The sequence below is a fragment of the Ammospiza nelsoni genome, chromosome 5, assembly GCF_027579445.1.
Source record: "Ammospiza nelsoni isolate bAmmNel1 chromosome 5, bAmmNel1.pri, whole genome shotgun sequence".
NCBI classification, from domain to species: domain Eukaryota; kingdom Metazoa; phylum Chordata; class Aves; order Passeriformes; family Passerellidae; genus Ammospiza; species Ammospiza nelsoni.
In genome coordinates, this window is record NC_080637.1 from 45141886 (window position 1) to 45165080 (window position 23195).

The following is a 23195-nucleotide window of genomic DNA, read 5'->3' on the forward strand; positions in this document are numbered from 1 at the left end:
AACTTCAATTAGCTTAGGATCAGTCTAAGTGCTGACTCCTCTATTTCCCTAAGTTATATTGCATCGAGTTCCATCTACATAGACATTAAGCACTTTAAAATTACTTTTCCACTTAGATAAACACTGAAGTTGCAGCCAGACTGTTTTTACAGGCTGTTTTACAAGGCAGATGGTATTTTCAAAACATCTAAAGGCAGTTCTTGTTCTGGAAAACTCACCTGTAAGAAGGGGGAGGAAATCAGAAACTCTAACAGCATGAGCAACAGCATGGATGCAGCATGGCTCTTAAAGATGGGTTAGCAAACTATAGCCCAGGCACAAGACATCAAAGAAAACAGGTAACAGCACTATATATGAACTCCTTGTGTCAGAAAGAGAGGCCTGAAAAACTCAAGAGTGCTACAAACAGTATTAATTACAAACAAATATAGGAAACATGCCAAAGATATTGTCCCCTTATTCTAAAAAGAAAACCAGCTTTCCACTATATTAAACTGTTCTCAATCTCCCCGAATTTAAAAAATAAACACTATCACTGATATCAGTATGATGCATATCAAACACAGAGAAAACTATTAGCTACACTAATGAGAAATATATGGATAATTTATCCAACATAATGAAAAACCAGTTTGAGCACTCATAAAATTCACATATAGTACAGATGTACCTCCTTACAATCGCAATTCTACTCTATAAGAATGGATTACAAACATGGAATTTTAGTCATTGCATCTATTTTTTGTATTTGTCTCAACTGGCATTTGTTCACATCAGTGAAAAATATTTTCTACTGCATTTTGCCACAGTTGGCCTTTGGAAAAAACACAAGAATGGTCAACTAGACTCTCTTGTCAGGAGCATAGCTACTAAAAAAATTACTAGCTTTATGCTGCATTGGGTGAAAGAACTGACATTGTACAGATATAAGTAACACCTGACAAACAAGGCCTTTATTACTGATGAAAGAAAACTGAAGTCAAATACCTCAGCTTAGTCTGACCTCCCCAGTGCAAAAAGGGCAAAAGGACCCTCACAGCTTTTTCCTTTATGAGCAATACTCAATATGGAACTGAACTTTCCCAGTGAAGCCCTTTGTTATGTACTTACAGAATCACAGCCAAACAAATACTCAAAATTGAAGGTACAAAGGTATTTACAAAGGTTAACTTCTTATCTGAGGATAGTCATACTAGTTAATACAGGCAAACAGGCTCCTCCTTAAGTGAATGAGAGCATCTATATTCAGCTCCTGATCTAGATCATCAACTGGAAGAACCACTCCAAAGAGAGGAAATATAGGGAAATTACCCTGTCCTAATTTTATTTTGAATATGAATACTTTTCCTTATCTTCAAGCCCCTCCCCCCCAATCCCTTTGCCTTTAAAGAATAATGAAGGACACAAATTAGTACAAGGGGTTTGTAGTTTTTTGAAAATTAATCTTTTAAGTAAAAAATATATATTGAACGTTACTACAGACATATTTAACTATGCTACTGGTAGTGAATTTAAAACACTGAAAACCACCAAATTTGCCCAAAAGATCAAATTTTGCAGTCCTATGCTTATCTTCTTTCTCTGGACTCAAAAAGCTTTACTTAGGTAACCACAGCAAGTTTACATTCTTTAAAATGTAGAGATATATTCACTCCCACCTAGATTCAAACAGTATCAAACAGCAAAATCTACAGAGATGTACTATTTGATAGATCTCCCTGGATTAGATATGTCGTACTGATTAATAACTCATTGTTAATTATCAAAGGCTCTGTTCTCTCAACTGCCAAGTGAAAAAACACAGTATGAGTCTGGTTAAATTGGCTGACATTTAAGCCAAGAAAACAAATGAGCTGACTGGCAAAGCTTCCACACTTGCTGTCAGACCCATAAACTGAAAGGCTCTTTTCTATTGAAGGGGAAGGTAAAAACTAAAAGGTTACATGGATGTAACATAAATACTACCAGACAGTCACAGAACTTCAGATCTCAAAAGATGTAATGAGCACTGGAAACCAAAAGCAATGTCTGTAATTTTTTAAGCTTTGATTAATAATCATAAAGCCTTAATAGAGCATAGGAAAAAATATTTTTAAAAAAGAGTTGTGCACACAATGCTTGCTGCTCTCTAATACTCAGATTATTTTAGCAATAGATTGACAACGTTGCACTATCACTTCTGAGACAATCCTCCTCACTCTTGCAAACAAGCAAGTCTTTGGAAGAACATTGCACAGAAAATTCCTTCTAGGTTCAAGAAGACAGTGCTGGTTCTAAGACTGAAAAGCATCAGCAATCTTTTGTGAGCCTGAGCAATTGTGTCAGTAAAAAGCACAGTTTTCAAGGCTGCTTTGTTTTTTTTTCCATCACAGTTCAGGCACGAAATCAAACAATCTCACACCAAAGAACCTTCTCCCAAACTCCCGTTGCTCTCAGCCCAGAACCTCCAATCCTCTAAGCATCTGAACCCCCACACCAGAGCCTTCAACCTTTGCTTCTTATTGTGCTAACAAAAAAGTTTTACTTACAGCCCAAGACCTAAGGTAATGAAAAGCTTTTAACTAATTTTGAGGTTCTTGAATCAAGCACTAAGAGACAAAGACATCAGAGTAATATAAATTGAGATAAATACTAAAGACACACCTGTTTGGATGAACAAAGGACAAGGCTACAAGTTTCTAAGCAAGACAAAAAAAGTTTGGCCTTTTACTCTTAAAACAGAAATTAACTGCACTGAGGAGAAATTAACCACCAAGTAAGAAAAAACATTTGTAATTGTTAAGACTGCACACAAAATGAAGACCGATATAAAAAAACTAGTTTTCTAGCTCACAATTTTTCTTCCAAATGTCAAATTTTTGGTTTATTACATCCTGAACTTCTATACAGGTTCTGTATAGCATGAACACAAAAAAAGCCTCATCAAGCCACCCAGAAAGTCCTGACAGTAAAGCCAATCAGGCAAATGTAAAATCAAACTGTTCCATTTACTGCATGTACAGCTCTGTGCCTAAGAATATCAAAGAGCCATTAACAGTTTAAAATCATACAACTTTGGGACTTTGGGTGCATTTCTCTTACATTTCTATGTACATGCAGAAGAAAAAAAAAGAAAACAAGCTAGGAAAAACAACCTCTTTCACAGTAATACACTGCTTGGTTTTGAATTATTTTTTCTTAAAAATAAGGAAGAATGATATAGCAACAGAGGAAGAGTTTTCACTTAGTGAATTAAGAGACCAATAAGCATAATGGTGCAGAACACATTCTACAGTATTGATGACATATATGCATATTTTTCTAACAGATAACAGGCCACATAGAAGATCTGATACACTGAAGGCATTACATAGAAACACAAAACAAGACATTAAGAAAAAAACCAATATGATAAAATGGACAATTCTGAGACATTTAATGCCTAAGATTTTTCAGTCTCTTCTGTACTCTGTGTTCTTCTAGAGATTTCTGATGAAAATAATACTGTCAATGATATAACTACTAGTCCTGAAATAACAGAGAGACAGAATAACTTCACCACAACTAAGAAAGCAAGTACTGACAGAAACAACAGCCTAAACAGTTTCTTATAGTCGGCTGACTAAGTCTAACAGCTGCACTGAGATATTTCAGAGGTAATTTCAAAGGAGCAGTAAATAAACTCATTCTGGCAATAAATAATCTTTGAACTATGGTTCAAAAATTGTTTGAGTATATGAACATCTTTTACCCAAAGCTATAAACTTCTCTGATTCAGTATTTAAAAAAAACCTTACGAATTGTCTTTTCTTCCTTTCTCCAATCCTGTCATCGATACAGCTTCAGAGATTGCTCAGCAACAGAAAATCTCTGAACAGTAAGTCAATTACAGCATTTCCCTGCTCTATTAATTTTTACGTAGCAGTCAAGATTGTCCCAGCGTGGCACCAATTTGTTCTGTTATAACATTCAGACAAATGCCTGTCTGAAGTGTTCATGCTGCCATTTAATGGTCAACCGAATGTGCACACATGGATCATTTCAGTATTCACTGCCAAGGATACCAAACATGTAAGACACTATTCCTAATGTAATTGATTATTTAGCTGACAACCTGGGAAAGAAAGAAGAGTTTTAACATATGTTTTGCTAAGCAGCTTTGCAAATAGCTGTGTTGGCAACAAGGTGGTGGCAGTATGCCCTACAAAGCAAGAGAGGCAAGCATGAGGCTGCTTAAGCCAATTTAGTACCTCCACAGAAGTACAGTACTGACCATTAGTGCACATTAAATCCAAGGTAAGATTGTCCCTACAGGGAGCACTATGATAGAACTGTTGTGTACCAGAAAAATAGCCTGAAAAACTGCAGTTCTGCCAAAAGCCTATTTAGCTTAGCTAAATAAAACCTGGGATCTGAAATAAAAGCAATTTATGAACAAAATAAAGGACAGCAGCAAATGCTGTTAAGGGAAGATGACAGGGGAAAATAACAAATGGATAGAAAATACAGTAAAGCAGAAGTGCCTTGTTCCACTGCAACAAGTTCTGGCCACTCTGATTCCCACACAATAACTACATGCAGACTCTTCTTCTGTCTTACTCCTGCACCAACATCCTGCTCCCAAATTAAGTCTCAATAGATGACAGCCTCACAACAGGTATTTTTCAGGGTTCAAGAAGCCAGGAAAAAGAAAAAAAAAGGTATGAATTTATTTAAACATACAAAAAAAGGCAACTGCCATATCTCAAGCCGTCAGAACTGTCACGGTTGGCTCAAGAACAAGAGCTCTACATGCAGCCTAACAGATACTAAGATTCAAGATCTCTCGGTATCACTTGATATTGCTTTTCTTTGCCTGAGCAGATCATTCTTCTCTGCATGTCTTTTACACACAATCTTACATATTACTCTTCCTCCAAGTAACTGAGGCAGTCCAGAAGAAGGTTCCCAGATTCTGAAACTAAGCAGAAGAACGAAATTACCACTATGTAATCTGGGTGACTCCAGTTAATCAGTTTGAGAGGCCACTCCCCTCCCAGACTGAGCAAACAGTCTAGCACTTCAAAGGATGCTCGCTCAAACTTCACATCACCTCCTTTTAGTATAAACAATTCTCTACCTGAAGGGATCCAAACAAGTTTTGTGGACCTTGAACAGAGCCCAGAGGAAGATTAAGAAACAACAACAAAAGGTTATACAGAAGTGAGTCAGTGACAATACTTCCATCTTGACTCAGCAGAGGAGACAAATAGCAACCACTAAAATAGAAAATTGTGTATCTGCAAGTAAATGTCAGACCAGTAAGATAGCATTAGTATATAGGAAACCTTGGAAAGCAACAAGTATTAATGTCAGTCAATAACCTTAAACCCAACAGGAATAATTAGGAAACACAAGCTGAAGGACAAGTAGTCTGCAAATTTATTTTTAATAGAATTATTAAACGGTAAAACAGCTGTGCCTAATGCCAGGCAAGCAATACTGATACCATCAACAAAAGCAGAAATTCTCTAGGATCTTCCTGCAAGCTACGTTTTAAAGGTAGAGTAAGGACAGATGTATATTTTACGACAAAATTTATGTTAAGAAACAGTCAAATAATCAAACAGGATGTACAGAATACTGTTTCCAAATATATATTTTTCCTGGGCAGACACATTTGCCCTCTTTTGTTTCTCAGGCAGAAAAAAGAAGTGAAATTTCATATTTATCTTCAAAATAATTTCTTCCAAACTATAAACATTATCATTCTTCTGCTGTCAGAGCCCAGTCTCATCCTGGCAAGGACAAGCAATGAGCCAAACCACTGCACAGCAAACCACTTTCCATTCTGGGTGTTAACTGTGTTGCAGAGGCTGATACTGCTATTATTGTCAATGATCTGGATAAAGCTTCCAAACTCTAAGATTTGTCTCACCAACAGAAAATGTTTTATAAAAAGGTAAATTTAAATTTTTGCTTCTACACAGACTCAAATTCCCCACAGAATCTTACTTCAGCATCATATAATATTATACTCTAATAAAGATCAGTACTGAAAATAAATTCTTCACCTGCAGAAGTACTGAAGGAGTTTTGCTGTAAAACTCCATGGCAAGAAAAAAGAACCCTGTTACTATAATGATGTCAGTAGATGACATAACTCTCAAACTAGTCCAGTTGAGCGAGAACCACAGAATGGCTTGGCTTGGAAGAGACACTCAAAGGTCACCCAGTCTAACATCCCTGCAAAAAACAGACATTTTCAACTGGACCAAGCTGTCAGAACCCTGACCAACCTGACGGTGCATTTCCAGGCACGGAGCATCTACCATCTCCAGGGCAAACTGCTCCAGTGTTTAACCACTCCTAGCATAAAAAAAAAAAAAATCTTCATTTTATCTACTCTGAATCTACTTTCTTTTAATTTAAAACTGGTATCCATTGTCCTGTCACAACAAGCTCAAGGACAATTTGGACCACTACCAATCTACAATGACAGAGATAACTAATTCCTTCCTCCCTCTCCTACTAAATTCCTTTAGAAATTTGGTTCCCATAATGCTTTTTTCTTTCTGGAATCTATGTGCTGGGAAGAAGAGACACAAAGACAATCCACGCTACAGCAGCACTAACATTCAACACAAGTAAGCCAAGTGTAAGAGCAATAGATGTTACCTTAGTAATTTTTTTTAAAACTACTTGGTTCTTTGCTCCTTAGCCTCCTTTGGAACACCCTGGTTGGGTTTTCCCCCTGTATTCAACCCTTAAATATATAATACAAAGTCCAACTGACGTCATCTGTCATCTCATAGAGCAAAAGATCATGTTTTGACTGATATAACAGAAGGCCTGTTGCTTTAAAAGTTTGGAACATGTTACTCTTTCACCAAACTATTTCTATGTCCAGTACTTGAGCTGATCTTGACTTACACAATTCAACAGCTTTGGAAAACAGTATTCTTTTGCCAAAATATTCTTTAAAATAATATTACATGTGTTCTAAGGGAAGCTTGTATTTGCATTACCACCCAGGTATGCTGCCTTTCAACATACCAAAGTATGCTGAAGAGTAACCAGAAATCTTCCCATTGCAGTTTATTTCCTTTTGGTAACTAGGATCCATAAGCTCGAAATTCAACAGTCCAAGCTTCTAGTTTTCACTTGTAGCACTTGTAATTCAGATTTATAGCTTTACTCTCTTTAAACTTAGTCTACATTACTATTTAATAAAAAGGAACCCAAGAAAAGACCTTCAAAAGAACCAGCCATCTGTCTTGTTAGTAAAGCATAAAATAATCAGGTGCTACCATACTGAAATTTAAGTTGTTCATCTTAAATACAGCTTCAGCACAATACCTGATAACCACAGCTACCTTTAAAGTAAATAAAGCAAGCGATGTGTTTTTATTAAGAAATACTAATTACACTTGCTTTTAAAGAAGGTTTCTTAAATAAAAACCCCCAAACCTTTAAGATTCTAGCTACGCAATTATTTCACTCTTACATTCTGATGAAAACTTAAGAATAAAAATCTGCCAGGTTGTTGCCATGAAGTGAGTCTTAATTTTTTTAATACACTTTTGTAACAAGACTTGAGAATGAAACTTCTCACCAGCTGAATGGTAAACCAGAATGGCAGAAGCTTCCATTAGTAGAGGCACTACAGCTGTTTACTGAGGTAAACTGTAGGTCTGCTTCACAGAGAAACAAGATACACAAGCACAATTAGGAAATTTCATGCTTGTATTTAGTAACAGTAAGCAAACCTTGCTAGTTACAAAGAAAGAGTGGTTTTAAGGAAGGCTGGGTCATAGCAAACATGCAACAGGCAAATAAAAAACTGAATTTTCTGTCTACTGAACTGTGCATGCTTCCTTTTGTTGAACTGTTGACATGCACTCTCCTTTCTGCCATTTCTGATTTCAATCACATGAAATAAACTGTTGGATTTCCAACCAATATGCCACCTAAAGGTATATTGTATATTCATACAGCAAATGAACTCAACTTTTTCTTCCCAACATGGTTCATGTTACATAGGTACTATCTCTAAGAACAATCCTCTAAGCATTACCATTTCTTGCATCAGAATGACTCACAGGAACAAGCCATACCCTTTGACCAAATTTACTGGAATTGAGCACAAATCTGAGGTTCTATTTCCAGACCTTGTTACTTTAAATTCATTGAATTTAGAAATTTCACTTAAAAATACTACAGTCAGTATCAGTTGTCCGGATTAATCTCTTGGACTCTTTTAAAAAAACATTCTTATCATTGTAATTTCAAACAACTGGGACAATTGTTTGAAATTACAATTCTCATTCTAAATTTATTGGGCTATCTTTTATTCCACACCAGTGCTGAAACTTACAACAATGTTTCTCCAAGGCCCATCTCTGAACACAGTATGTCCCTAGCACAGGTTACAAGGAACACTTCTTGAAGGGATTTTTACCAGGGTATTTAAATGACCTTTAGATATAATCTAGGGGGTTCCCAGCTCTTCAAAAAGATTGTTGTTGTCTCTACAGCTCAGATTCTTCTTTCACTATGATGCTATGGTGACTACAGATTATAAGACATCTACTTTTAAGATTTTTAATTCAGTTGGAAATAAAATTCACCACAGAACAAAAACATTGCAATACAGTAAGATAATGAATGTTTACAAAAATCCTTTCAGAAATTCTGAAAAGTTGTTTTTAGAGCAGCCACGAGGGGAAGGACTTGGGGGTGTGAGTGAATGAGAGACTCAATGAGTCTTGTCAATGTGCACTTGCAGCCCACAAAGCCAACTGTACCCTGAGATGTATCCAAAGCAATGTGGCCAGCAAGGCAAAGCAAGGGATTTTCCCTCTCTGCTCTGCTCTGGTGAGACCTCACCTGGAGTGCTGCATCCAGTTCTGAGGCCCCTGCCACAGGGAAGATGGGGACCTAATCTATTTCCAGACCTTGTTACTTTAAATTCATTGAATTTAGAAATTTCACTTAAAAATACTACAGTCAGATATCAGTTGTCCGGATTAATCTCTTGGACTCTTTTAAAAAAACATTCTTATAATTGTAATTTCAAACAACTGGGACAATTGTTTGAAATTACAATTCTCATTCTAAATTTATTGGGCTATCTATCTTTTATTCCACACCAGTGCTGAAACTTACAACAATGTTTCTCCAAGGCCCATCTCTGAACACAGTATGTCCCTAGCACAGGTTACAAGGAACACTTCTTGAAGGGATTTTTACCAATGACCAGAGGGCTGGAACACCTCTCCTACAAGGAAGGGCTGAGAGAAGAGAAGGCTCTGGAAAGGCCTTTTAGTGCCTTCCAGTACATATAAGTGACCTACAAGAGAGCTTGAGAGTGACTTTTAACAGTGGCATGTATTGATAGGACAAGGGTGAATGGCCTTATAGCTGAAGGAGGGTAGATTTAGATTAAACAGTCCAAAGAAATTCTTTAAGGGTGGTGAGGCAGTGGAACTGGTTGTCTAGAGAACTTGTGGACCACCTCTGGAAGTGTTCAAGGCCAGGTGGGATGGGGCCTTGAGCGATCTGGACCAGTACAAGGTGTTCCTTCCCATGGCAGATGGGCTGGAACTAGATGATCCTTAAGGTCCCCTCCCAACCCAAACCATCATATGATCCTACAGAATCAAGAGAGCTTTGGATCTTCACAACATAGCTATATCTACTGTTGGAAGTAGGGTTCCAAATGATAAAATAGACACAAATTGTTAAGTGGTTATGAAGTATTTCCCTTCTGAATTCATTAGCTTTATTAAGAAAAGAGCAGTAGGAGAAACTTGATGGTGGCAGCACATGTGGCAGGCATGAAGTTCCTTCTGTCTGACGAATTGCAGTAGAAGCATAATCACCTTTGCTTTATACAAAAAATACAGAACATACTCAAGTTAATGACAGTTAACTTGATGGTAAAGATGGTTCCCAAGAAGATAGTTCCCAAGAAACAAGACCAGATTTGCTAAATTAAACAGGGCTTGCTAAAAAAACCCACTTAATTTCCAGAGAAATAATAAGTAAATATATATATGTATAATCTTGGTATACTGTTACTGAAAGCAACCAAACAAAAGAAATTGAGCAAAATCATAAACAAAAATCTTTGAAAGTGGCAAGCAACCAAGTAAACATAAAAGAATGCACAGATTATAATGTTCTAAACACAATCCTAACCTCATTGTGATGTCCACTTTAACAGCTCAACCTGTACTTGGCAGTCCACATTATAAATTTATATAAAAGCTACTTCAATTGTCTCTTCAGCTCATCAATCTCCAATTTCATTCTACCATAAAAGCGACTGAAGAGAAATTATGTCCTATCACTCTGCAGTCTTAGGGAAAAGAAAAAAAGACTCACCTATTTTCATTGTTGGTATCATATCAATATTTAACATTTACTAAAAAAGACTGTGAAGCAGTACATACAAATTTTTTCTTGCTAGGAAAGTTACTCTGGAATCTACAATTTAAAAAACTGCAATAAATCAAGTTCTAAAGCTAAACATATACTGATGCTTCCATGATAAAGCCACTACAGCACTGGAGAATGAAGTTTGAGCAAGGAACTGCAATGGGCAAAGAATGAGAAATGCAAACTGAAATGATAAGCAAGGAGAAAGTGAGGTAGAGAGAAGGCTCATAAGGTATTGAAAAGCAGTGTGAGAAAGAACTAGAGCAAGTTCTTTCCTATGCAAAAAGTCCTCTCATCAATAAAGACTGAAAACTACAGAGATTTGATCTACATTTCAAGACAGTAAACGGGGTATTAGGCTGCTTAATTACTAGATCAAAAGCCCACACATTCACACAATGCATAGCACTAGAGTTTTCCAGCTTTTCTGTATGTATTTGTTCAAAACACTCTAAGCATAACTCTGTTTCAAACCTACACTGAACAGAGGATCAACTGTGCTACCACAGCCACCACAAAGCTGAAAAGCAGCATTGTTGCATGCTCTGATCAAGTCAACAGAAGTGTTATTATTTGCTTACACTTGATCTGGATCAAGTTTGCACCGATGGGTGATCCTGCAGGGAGAGCAATGAACAAATCCACTATTGCTGGAGGTGCAGCTGGCAGCTGAGGCACAGGAGCCCACAAAGACAGAGCTGTACTGACAGCCTTCCAGAGTAAAACAGCAACCACAAAACCCTATGGCTCCCTGAGCAGCCTTATTTCACACATCAAAGAAACAAGGATTTGCAAGAAGTCCACTTAGGGGTTAACGTTCTTATTCTGTATTTTGTTTTTAAGAATCTTCTCCACCACTGAGTAAATTTTTTTCCTCTTTTTAATTCTATTGTTGACTTAATTACTCTCCCACTGAAGTCATTAAAATGCCCATCAACTTCCCTAAGAACCATTAGACCAACCTAAACCATCTCAGACTAAAAGCTTTAAATTTAATTTGCAAATGGAACTTTTTAAAAGTTTCTATCAGGTCATGAAATTTTATTGTAAAATTTTGTCCTGGTTCAGAGCAAATTTGTCAACCCAGGACATCTGTGAAATACTGTTTTCCAAATCTTTACCTTCCCATTTCTTAAGTGTTTTTAAGAAAAAAAAAAGTTCAAGAATCCCTTCTAAGTTTAAGAACCAAGACCATCTTGAAACTAAGTCTGTGTCTTGCATAGGAACAAGAATTGTTCAGTCAAGATACCATTTTTCTCCTTACTCTGACACGGTCATAGTTTTTGCTTTTTATTTAACTTTACAAAATTAGTCAGAGCTCTATGAAGTGCCCAGCCTCAAGAGGTTGTTCCTTCAGAAACCAATCGTGAGAAGGGCACAAAAGGCTTAAGGACAAAGTCTAGGCTAGTTCATAGTTGTGAAGTCTTCTTATGAAAATAATGCAAGAGAGAATAACAGTGATACTATATCTTCATGCTATTGAAAAATATGTTAATGATTTGCCCCATCTAATTAGTGAACCCTTTAAGGGTTCATTAAAACATATATCAGGTTTTAATCTTTAAAAGGAAATGCCACACAAGATCTCCAGTACTTCAAAGATCTCTGGTTTTCTTTACTGTGCACAGGAAGCCTTAAGTCAGTGCAGTGTTACTATCTTCTAAAAATAATTTAAACGTTTACTCAAAGGAATGATGACTACTGATACCACAGAAATTGATCTCATTCCTCAGAGACACAAATATATACAGCAAGCCCCAGTTTGGTACGCTCTTAATTTATTCCATCCTCAAAAATGGTAGAAACCCAAAAGTGTGATGAAACAGGAAGTTAGGCCTTGGGAAACTGAAGTAAAGAATAAGGTCTATAAAGATTTCTCAAAAGTCTTCAAAACCCAAAGAGGAATCTTGTTTTATTCAGAAATAAGGTAATATTCAAAATGGTTTTTTAACAGAATTGTAACTCATCCCCTGCAGGTAAACCAACAACAATTTCTTTCTTCTTCAGAAAGAGCAAAAGACAGAGACAGAGCTGTGATTTATGAGGATGCCAGCACAAAACCAAAAGCAAACTCTTACACAGAGTAAGAAACACAGAAGTATGCAAACCTCTTACTTACATTGTCTAGGTAAAATCTTCCATGTGCACTGCAAATGAATTTACTGCTTTTGGTAAATCAGATATATTTTAAAGCAAAGGCATAGCACTTGAAAGTTATTCAGTTTTAATACCATGTATTCTTTTGCTCTTAAATAGTTTGCTCTGAAATTTTAATTCTTCTAGTCTGTTTTTAAAACTAGATGTCCTTGCCTGTACTCCTTTAAACTATGAAGTAGACCACTAGCCAGACATTACTCTGCCATCTGTTGTCCAGTCCTTTACCGTAGATGGCCAACTTAAATTTCATGGAGTAGAAACTACTCAAAGTAAAAATACTGAAATGTGTTATTATTTCTAATTGTCTTGTATCTGCAAAACAGTTCCTTTAATTTAAAATAACAAAAAGAGAAGAGTTGAGAGAAATATGACTCAGCCAATTTGACAGGAACATTTGATATTTTACCTAATTTCATCATTGTCTCAATGCGTATTTATGACTGATTTTGAAGCAACTACAACTAAAATTTCTGATACAATAAGATACTAATCTGCAAGTGTTGTTTGCTTGACTCCATAAAGTATTATATACACATAAATACACTAACAGTTGTACAACAGCACATTGCTTAAGCATACATACTGGAATTCATTTCTTGCAAACAAGATTGATTATTTTTGTCTATAAAAAGTAATACACTACAGCAAAGTATGGCCACCACGAATGATTTTTCTGTTTATTTTTGCAATGCTTCACATTTTATAAAACTATTTTAACTTCAGCAAAGGAACAAGACTACTTGGAAATAAATGGATTATTACTAAAGGTACAGTTACTCAAAACATTTGCAGTATTTGATCCTAATATATAAGAGTAGGTATGGCTAAACAATAGATGGGAAAAATATGTAGCAGTATAGACAATTAACCAAGTACTTGATCCCTGGAAGTGGATCACCATTTTGCCACAAATGGATAAATTTAACAAGAAAAACATTAGTATGAAAAAAATTTCTGTTCTTAGATGCCCATGGTTGAAAAATATGCCATCAAAATCAGTACTTCTGTAAAGAAAATAATGTAAACAATGTATCCATAAGCTAATTTTCAAAGAAGGATTTGCTCTGGATAAATGTATGCATCAATTCTCAGCTCCCTGTAGGGATCATTTAAGTCATCCAGTATTGGGATTCAATGCTAGGATCAAAGCTTTCAAGGAACTGCAACACGTTCAAAAACATGTTCAAAATAGTTACACATCAAAATCAAACAAAGAACAGTATAAAGTGGTCAGTAAGTCAACTCTACAAAAACATACTCATTTTTACTGACAATTTTCAGGATTGCTTATCTAGCTATAAATTCAGCTACTTGTCCAACATCAAAGCATAAAATATGAATGTTCTTTTAGAATTAATTTTTCCATCTTTTCCCCATTATCTAATCTATGATCATTTTATCTTTTTGATAGGATCAACAAATATTAAAGCCATATTTAGAATTACAGAACAGGCCATTTTAGGATTGTCTGCATTGGAAGAGACCTTAAAAACTATCTAGTTCCAACTCCTCTGCCATAGGAAGGGATACCTTTCACTAGATGAGGTTGCTCAAAGCCCCAAAGCCCATCCAGCCTGACTTTGAAGGCTTCTAGGAATGGGGCATTCACAGCTGCTCTGGGCAACCTGTTCCATTACCTCACCATCCTCACATTAAAGAATGTCATCCCAATATCTCACCTAAAACTATTATCCATTTTAATCCATTCCCCCTTGACCTGTCACTATATGCCCTTGGAAATATCTCTCCATCTTTCTTGATGTCTCCCTTCAGGTACTAGAAAGGCTGCAATAAGATCACCTCAGAACCTCTTTTCCAGGCTGAACAATCCCAATTCTTTCAGCCTTTCCTCATAGGAGAGGTGCCCCATCCCTTTGATCACCCTGGTGTCCCTCCTCTGGACTTGCTGCAACAGCTCCATGTCCTTCCTGTGCTGGGAGCCCAGAGCTGGATGCAGCCCTGCAGGGGAAGTCTCACCAGAGCACAGCAGAGGCAGAATCCCCTTCCTTGTCCTGCTGGCCACACTCCTTTGGATGCAGCCTAAGGACACAGCTGAAGCTCACATCTTGCTATTATAACAAGGGAAGAAAGCAAATGCATTTTACAGGTGCTCCTAGTCTGATCTGGATTCCATTATGATGGACACTGCTCAGAAAAGCATTTTCAGAATCTTGAGTATGCCTTAGGGGTAGTGAAGTTTTTCTGTGTTCATCCTTTTCTCTCCTTTTTTTTTTAATTTTAATAAAAGCATAAAAAAAAATTTATGAACGCTCTTGAAACTTGCGTGCAAGTTGAATCTGGCTGTGAAGTAAAAACCACAGCAAAAAAACCCAGTGAATAACCCTCCAACCTTTCAAGTAAAATGGGGAAGAACACCGAAAATGGATTTAGTCTCTCAGCCCTCCATGATCTCTACAGAAAAATTCTCATGCTTAAGACAGTCTTGTTTTTTTAACTGCATGTGTTTACAGTACCATGAGTGCCTTTACAAAATCCACACAACTAAGCCAGCATCATTTAAAAATACCCTCCTTATGTAACAGTACCTTCATATGCATTTCTGCTGTTTAGCTTACTCTTCCTTGTGTGTCAAAGCTTATTTCTGATTGCACTAGATAGGCAAGAATTAAGTTCTCCTGAACTGCTGAAGGTAACCTTTCTGAATATAAAGAAATAGATGTAGTCAAATAAGCAAAGCTACAATGAAGATTTGAAATAAAAAGAACAAAGTACTAATTTGTGAGAGGCTCTTACTGAAGGCATCAGAAATTGACTACTCTCTCTCTACTGCTTAAATCTTGACAAATATTTTTAGCCTTTTTTTCCCCCTTTTATCTTTGATTTTAAAAAATCCCACTTTCACGCTAGCCTAGTTTGTTTAAACATCAACTATACATTTTTATTAGAAATAAAAGTAACAAAAATAGCACAATTAAAAATGAAAAATTGCCAAAAAAATGGAAAGAATTTCACAGATCTATTTTTGGCGTTGATAGATGTTAAGCGAATTACGTAGGAAATCTTACCCTTTTCAGGATACGTAGGAAACACGTGAGAAATCATATAATTTTTCTCTAGTTCCCAAACTTGAGTCAGGTAAGTTATTGTAAAGAAGAGCTGAAGAAATTAACAGAGATCCTAGCAAAAATATACACAATCAAAATATTTTGAAAGATAAAGATCACATTTGATTTGTTTTTTCTGTTGAAATTATGTAACTTGCAAATCTAACAAATTGTAACTTAGCAAATCTGAAATATTGAATCAATTTATCAACCAACAAAATGTTCAGCCCAAGTCCTCATTCCTACAAATCAATAATTATCATATAGACTGGAAAAATCAACAGAAATGTGTTAATATTTCACCTTAACCTTAAAAATATGAGTTTTCTGAATCTAAATAAATACAAAAAAAAAAAAAAACCAACACAAAAAGGAGTACTTTTTCTTCCCTCTCTATTTTGGTATTATTTGTCTTTTCTGTATAAACTTACATCTAAATCTTGCCATTAGACTGCCAATATGAAAGTCAACTAAAGCTAAAACTCAATATGCTTGTGGACACTGTTGTCTAGAGAAAAACAAAATAACCAAGCTAACAAACAAATAAATAAGAAAAAGGCAAAAGTAGCTTCCTGAAAACAAATTACTTGGCTTTCCAGATTGGGGGTGGGGGGGAAAAGACAATTTTAAAAAGGCTTGGCTCACCAGCTATTTTCTCATTCAGTAGAACAAAGTGTCAGCCATGCAACACTACCTGTTTTCTAACATAACTCTTAGCAATGATTCAAATGGAGATCATGACCACTTAAGCTCATACACTTCCCTATTAAGGATGCTTTAAGCTGTCTGCTCCCACAAGAAAAAAACCCCTACTAGTGTAACAATAGTGGAAAGGTATATCAAAAGGACTGTCCAGTATTCCTTCCCATGTAACATTTTGATACCTCATATTTCAGGACTGACAATGGAATACTTTCATTTCAAATTTGAACACTTGTAATATGATAGCAGGTGCTGACAATCTAACAAACACACAGTTTTCAAACAAGCCCTTGCTTTGCACAGCCTCAGCAAACATCTCAACTTCAACATGACATGCACTATTTTTATTGTGTGTGTTTAGACTGTATTTCAAATGGTATAACAAATTGTTGGGGTAAGGGGGAAATAAACATTCACTGACTACTTGCTGTCACAGACCATGAAACAGATTAATTGTTGAAAAAAAAAACACTGACTCCAGTCTCCAAGTGTTGAAGTTAAATGGAACAGTGAAAAGTGAAAGGTTTTTAACCTGCAGGGAATAAAAAACTTCATGTAACTGTAAGACTTCATAGAAAGTTTTATAACATTTTCTGCAACCATTTCCAATGAAAGGCTTCTGCCAGTAGCAATGTGCATACCAATTACTCATAGCCAGCTCAGGTATCACTGCTGCAGTGACTGCAGTACAGAAAACAATGGAAAAGATCACCACAATCCACCACAAACTATTTCCCCTTGTGCTTTTGTTTAAATTGTTGCCACCTACACTGCCCTCACAATTATGCTGAGGCACAAATAGAATTATAAGCTTTCCCAGTTTAGGATTTTACTGAGTTTTTAAGTGCTTTAGCCTCTTGCAATGAAGCAACCAAGGTATCAGGTGCTTCAGGACTGCAGGTAGTTTTCCATTCTGCTTTAATCAAAGGTGTAACATCAACACATGCACATTCCCTCTGCCCAACAACATAGGTGTTGCCTGGCCCCCTGAAGATAGCACTTCAAGAAGACAGTGATTTTCTCACCCAAAAAAAGAACTGCTGTCTTACAGAACCAGTGATTAATCTGGCCTGTTTGTTCTCACATTTATTTTCATTTGAGCTTCTATCACTTTCTAATTTTCTCTTTTTTCCCTGTGTGTAGGAGGAAATCCTACCCTCTGCTGACAAAAGAGATAGTAGGATGTAGCCATTACTCATGAACTAACAAGACAAGCTCCTCTTCATAAAGCAAGAATTTGAGAGAACTTCACCAAGCAGAAATACACACACTTTGCTTTAGTGGCAGTAGGGATGAAAATCCATTTTGGACTCCCCATGATGTCTCTTCCATCACACATCTGACATGCTGGAAGTCTGGATAAGAAAGCACAAATGCTGTACGTGTATTCAGAGCATGTTTCCTAGACTCATCCCAATTAGTTCCTTCCCTTCTGTTTCCTATCACTTGAATAAAAACATTGGGGAAGATCCAAATAATGACATTTTTGACAGCATAAAGGCAAAGACAGCCAAGCATTACCAAAGTAAATCTGAAACAAAGCAAGCATAGAGGGACCTCTTTTCCCACCACCTAATTCCCCATTACATGCTTCCATGAACTTTAATCAGGTTCTTATAACAAAGACAGTACGACTCCCACATACAACAAATTCTGTAGGTATAGATCAATTACCTTCCTGAGAATTAATCTGTACCTGTAACAAGCTTGAAGAACTTCATTAAGTATGAGAGACCAGGAAAAAAATTACTGAACCTCCAAACCTAACTACATGCAGCTTTCAGATCTCAGATGCATGTAGAGGACAGCACTCATGCATTTATATTTATATAATTTATATACATTTATATAGACTGCAGCTGATAAAGCTATGCCTGAACAGCAACTTCCCCCTTCAAAAAGATACAATTAACAAAGTCACATAGTTAACCTCCCAAGTAAAGCACCTAAACATACAACAACTTGATAATCTGCTAGAAAAAGCTTTAGGCTTTGAATTAAAAAAAAAAAAAAATTGAAATTAGCTACTTGTCTCAAATTAGACATCAGTGGAAGAAAAAGGCAGAGTTGACCTGCTGAATGTCAGTGACACACAAAGAGCCATGATGCCTAGGAATAAGACTGACTGATGTCTACGAGCTGCCCTTTCCCCCACATCCACCTTCCACACTTCTTTATTACTCTAACCAGACTTTAAAATGAAAAACCCTATAATTCTATCAAAGAATCTCCATTCTACAAGGTTAACACAAGTATCACTGATTTGCTTTTGAAATATGTATTTATCATTAAATTTCAATTTTAAATATTCAGATCTGATTTACAAAGTAAAGTTGGGACCAACTCTCTTTAAGCCTATTCTTGCTACACATACTGTCTACATGCTGTGGAAATCTATTACAACAGAGTAGCACAAACCAGGTATACTGCTTATTTCCACACTAGATTAGCTCTTGCTTACTATTGAAATAGGACAGAGTTATAAACAAGTACAGAAGTCAAATAGAAAATACTTTTACTTGATTAGAAATCCCAATATAAAGAAAATTAACCTTATAAAGGATCATGAGTATCCCAGCAAGATGATGTAAAATATCAAAATGCAGTAGTAAACTTTCATTTGGTGAAAGACTTTTGAGATAAAAACGCCGAATCCAAAGCTTAATAAACTAAGCTATGTGTGTGGCATGCTGCTGCAGCTGGCATATGCAGAGAGCAAGAAAATTTGGTAAGCCAAACCTGAGGATTTATAAACACTTGAAATATCTTGCATCAACCCTTTGAAATAAACATTTTCTCCACAGACAAGGGGTGGCAGAGAATTGAAACAGACACTGCCTGTCATACACACTAGCTAGACACCTGAAGCAAAACTTTCCATTCTCAGGTGTAACAAACAAATCCAGTTGTAAATACTGTGCTGAACCCCTTGTACTTCACAATAAAATAAAAGCAAGAATAGGGATCAGAGTCTGCTACTATCAAACCAGTATTAATCTATTTACAGCTCAATATACTTCTGAAACTGAATTTGTGGTGCAATCCATGTTTTACAAACCACCAGTAAAAATTCTCATTGAATGTATTTCCCTAAGACAGCAAAATAAGCCCAAAACCCAGCTTTTTTGGATATGACTTAAAGGATTGACATCGTTTATTTCACAATTTATTATGATAATTGAGAAATGGTTAAAAACTGTTTAATTATATATTACACGAGCTGACTTTTATTAAAACAAGATGAGGTTATGCATGAGGTGTAAAGGTAGAATAAATGTTTCTTATTAATAAGGCTTGTAATGAACAGGTTTTCACTTCATTTATGACCAAAGTATCCTCTGTGAGAACTACCTAATTTAATCACCATGTCAACTAAAAGACCTAAGGATCTCCCTTTGTTTTGCAGTATACTACATGCACTTTGCAGAGCATCTTGGAGGACAAATTGAAAATGTGCCCTGTTTTGGAATGTACAGGTCTGATGAACAGCACATTAGTGCTTAGGTCAATGAGCATATACAGGAAAGAGCTTTGCAGCAAGTAACTCATGTAATAAAATGAGATGACAGAAGGGAAGCCATGGTGGCCACATCACTCTCTGTGACACAGCCTGGCTATAAAGAGCCTGGTGCCCACCATGCCCTGACCCAGTCAGTCTCATATCCTCCAGGACAGCAATATCACTCCCAGATACCTGTACTCCTAGAGAGGCACAACCTCTGGAGACAAAGACTCAAACTTGGGTTTTAATTCAGATTATTTATGTTGATCTGATTGTATAAATAAAAACACCTAGCAGACATTGTTATTCTCTTAAACGATACTGAATTAAGGTGCATGATTTTGTTAAACAGTACATGACATGCTACAGATGAGGTTAATTTTAGCATTGTTCACCATTTCATATAAAGAAAGTTCACTTCCCCCTTTAAAATAAACAATTAATTTTGAATAATGACCAAAAGCTGTTTAAAAGTACTTTCTTTTTAACCCAAGGAGAAGGTTAATACTGCTGTTTTGAGACTGTATATCTACATTTAAGACATCAATCTCTTTCAGAAAATCTTGAATTTATTTAGTGATTGTATTAAACTTCTACTTTAGCATGACAAACTCTTTAATATTCTTTATACACAGAGCAGGTAATTTCAAAGAGTGGTCCATGCAGCTGAGAATGTAAACATGGAGATATTGCTGATGACAGCATTTAGGTCTTAGGAGAATTCATTTACTCTCTCAAGTGCTGCTAGACAATTCTGGGTAATGAGCAGCGAAAATACTGAATGAAGTATTTATGATTTACACAGCATAAATCATACTCTGATATGCCAGACATGCATTTATAACATGCCCAACACACATTAACTAATCATGAAGTGTGCAACAAAAGTAACTGCAGAAACTGCTGACAGAACATGCTCTTGCATGTGTGAAGAATATGTGGTTGCCTTTCTTTACATCTCATTTGCCATATAAAAATTTCACCCAGGCATAAAATTGCTCCTCCTCTCAATATACATGAAAGTTTAACTAAGGAAATACCTGAAACTTTCATTGCACCTTTCAAGTAAGAACACTTCCAAATACATCATAAATAGGATTTTCAATAGTCGAAAATTCAAAAATAGGTCACATTTATTGGAGTTACTTTCAGATTCCTTACATGAAACATATAAAGGCCTACTAATGCTTACTATAATGTTAAATATTTTCTGTTTTCTACAAGGTCAGAATGCCTTTCTAGCCATTTGCCTTTCTCTTTTCTATTAATTTAATTAACACTTCATATACATAATATTGCCTCCTTTTTGAAATTAACAGATAGAACACCATTTTAAAAAACAAAATTCAAGATAAAACCCCCTTCAATGTAACAGATAAACTGTACCTAAGTAGCACTTCAAAATGACACAGAATTAAGTAAATCTACAGGACAATCATTTACCGATTTCACACATAGCTTTCCCTGATCAGAAGACACAAGTTCCCATCTTTATTGTAACAGTACAAATTTGTATGGCTAATCTCATGGATTTATTTCAGTAAATAAATTCCGGTGCAACATATGCACCAAAACCCAGAAAAGAGTAAGGAAAACCTGGGTGAACACACTGCAGTAATATCCAATTTTGGATCAGTGCACAGAACACCATGCCCTACCTGAAAAGCTCTCTTTTGGTCCTGATTATGTGCTCCTTCCCCCACTTCTGACACCTTCTGTCCTCTCTGCTACCCAACAAAACCACTGCTAACCCTAAGGTTTGGTTCAAAAATGCAACAGAGCTACTCATCCAAAGAGGGCAAAGGGACATTATTTAAAAAAAAAAAAAGATGTATCTCTATGCTGTAAAATAGTGCAGCTTTTCTGTATTTCAGACTGCCTAATCAAAAAGCTTCCTAGACTTTCTGATAAAGAGCCACAATAAGTCAATCCAACTGGAATATTACTACCTAGCATAAAAAGCAAGGCTTGTGCACACTGTAGAAGGAGCTTGGATAGGAATCAAATGAAAAGACCATCATAAATGTCTCACACTTCTGCACAAAACAGAACATGTCATTTTTCCAAAGCCTCTTATGATCACAGAAAGGCAAACATTTATAAACTAGAACATATCACAAGTAACACAGCCAAACACCACAAAAATTTGGAAGAAAATTAACCCACGCAGTTTTCTTAATCCCTTTCAAACCTTTGATTATAAGAGAAAAAAAAAATCTATTATGTCATGAGGATCCACTAACAGTTAAATATATTACCTTTGGGGAGTGGCGCTTCTCATAAAAGTGACTATACTGAAAAGGAATTTTCTCTGTCAACAATTTTGCTTCCTGTGCTTTATCAGACGTTTCAGGCTTTTTTCCTCCTTCAGTGACAAAGACCTTTGTGGGGGGTTTTTTAACAGCCTACTATTGGAAGCCTTGCATATCAAATGTAGCTAAGAGGAAACATTCCCTATATAAGACAGTTAACGGGACTGTTTTCCAAGTCTGTGTTTCAGATCAGGCTGGAAGGAGTGAGGTTACATATTATGTTAATTCTGCATGAGATATGACTGAAGAGGCCCCATGCAATTAACTACACTGAGACATAAAGCATTAATGTAGATGAAATAATCCAGGTTAGATTCATTTACATTGGTATAAACAGACTGAGAGCAAGATAACATCTAGCCATAGAAACAGGAAAAACTAGGCCATTCTGTCAGTATAAAGGTGGCTTAGCAGTATTTTATACGTACAGTCTTTGCTTCTCCTGCAGTTTTTTCTTAGAAATATTTACTAAAATCTATGCCACTAGGTTTTCAGACACTCCCAGGGTATTATTTCTATTGACAGGTCTCTGCAGACAACTCCACAAAGTCTGATTTTGAAAGCATTCTCAGCACCTATACCCTTAAGATCAGTATCTTAAAAGAAGCCTCAAATTAAACAACCAAAAATTGACATAACCCATCCTATGTATTTTTTTAGCTAGTGATGCACCACTTTTCATGAGAATTGACTAATGTCACTACACAAAACCTGTTGCAGTTACATTTTAAAATATCTTCAGCAAGTTATCTAAACTAGCATAGAACTTGGCAAATAATGTCAACCAATCGAAGGAAATAATTCTCAAAATTTAAGTAGAAGAAAACTTCACATCCTATCTTTCAAGTAAAAACACAAAACACAACAAACTCTGAACTAAGATACAATTCCAATTACCAAAAGCAGATATGACAATCCAATCACGTAAAGATGTAAATTTACCATTAACTTCATGAAGTAGAGTATCATTAAAAAGAATGAACATCAACTGCAGGTGTAAGATATGCTCAAATCTTCACTTGTCTTACTTTATCACAGAGCACATATATTTAAAGA

At 36.1% G+C, this 23195-nt stretch overlaps 1 protein-coding gene across 4 annotated transcripts in view; it reads right to left on the reverse strand.

Moving 5' to 3' along the window:
• CDK17 (cyclin dependent kinase 17) overlaps positions 1 to 23195 on the reverse strand; it is an 89511-nt gene that overhangs the window by 57037 nt on the left and 9279 nt on the right. The gene's annotated exons all lie outside the window — the stretch shown is intronic.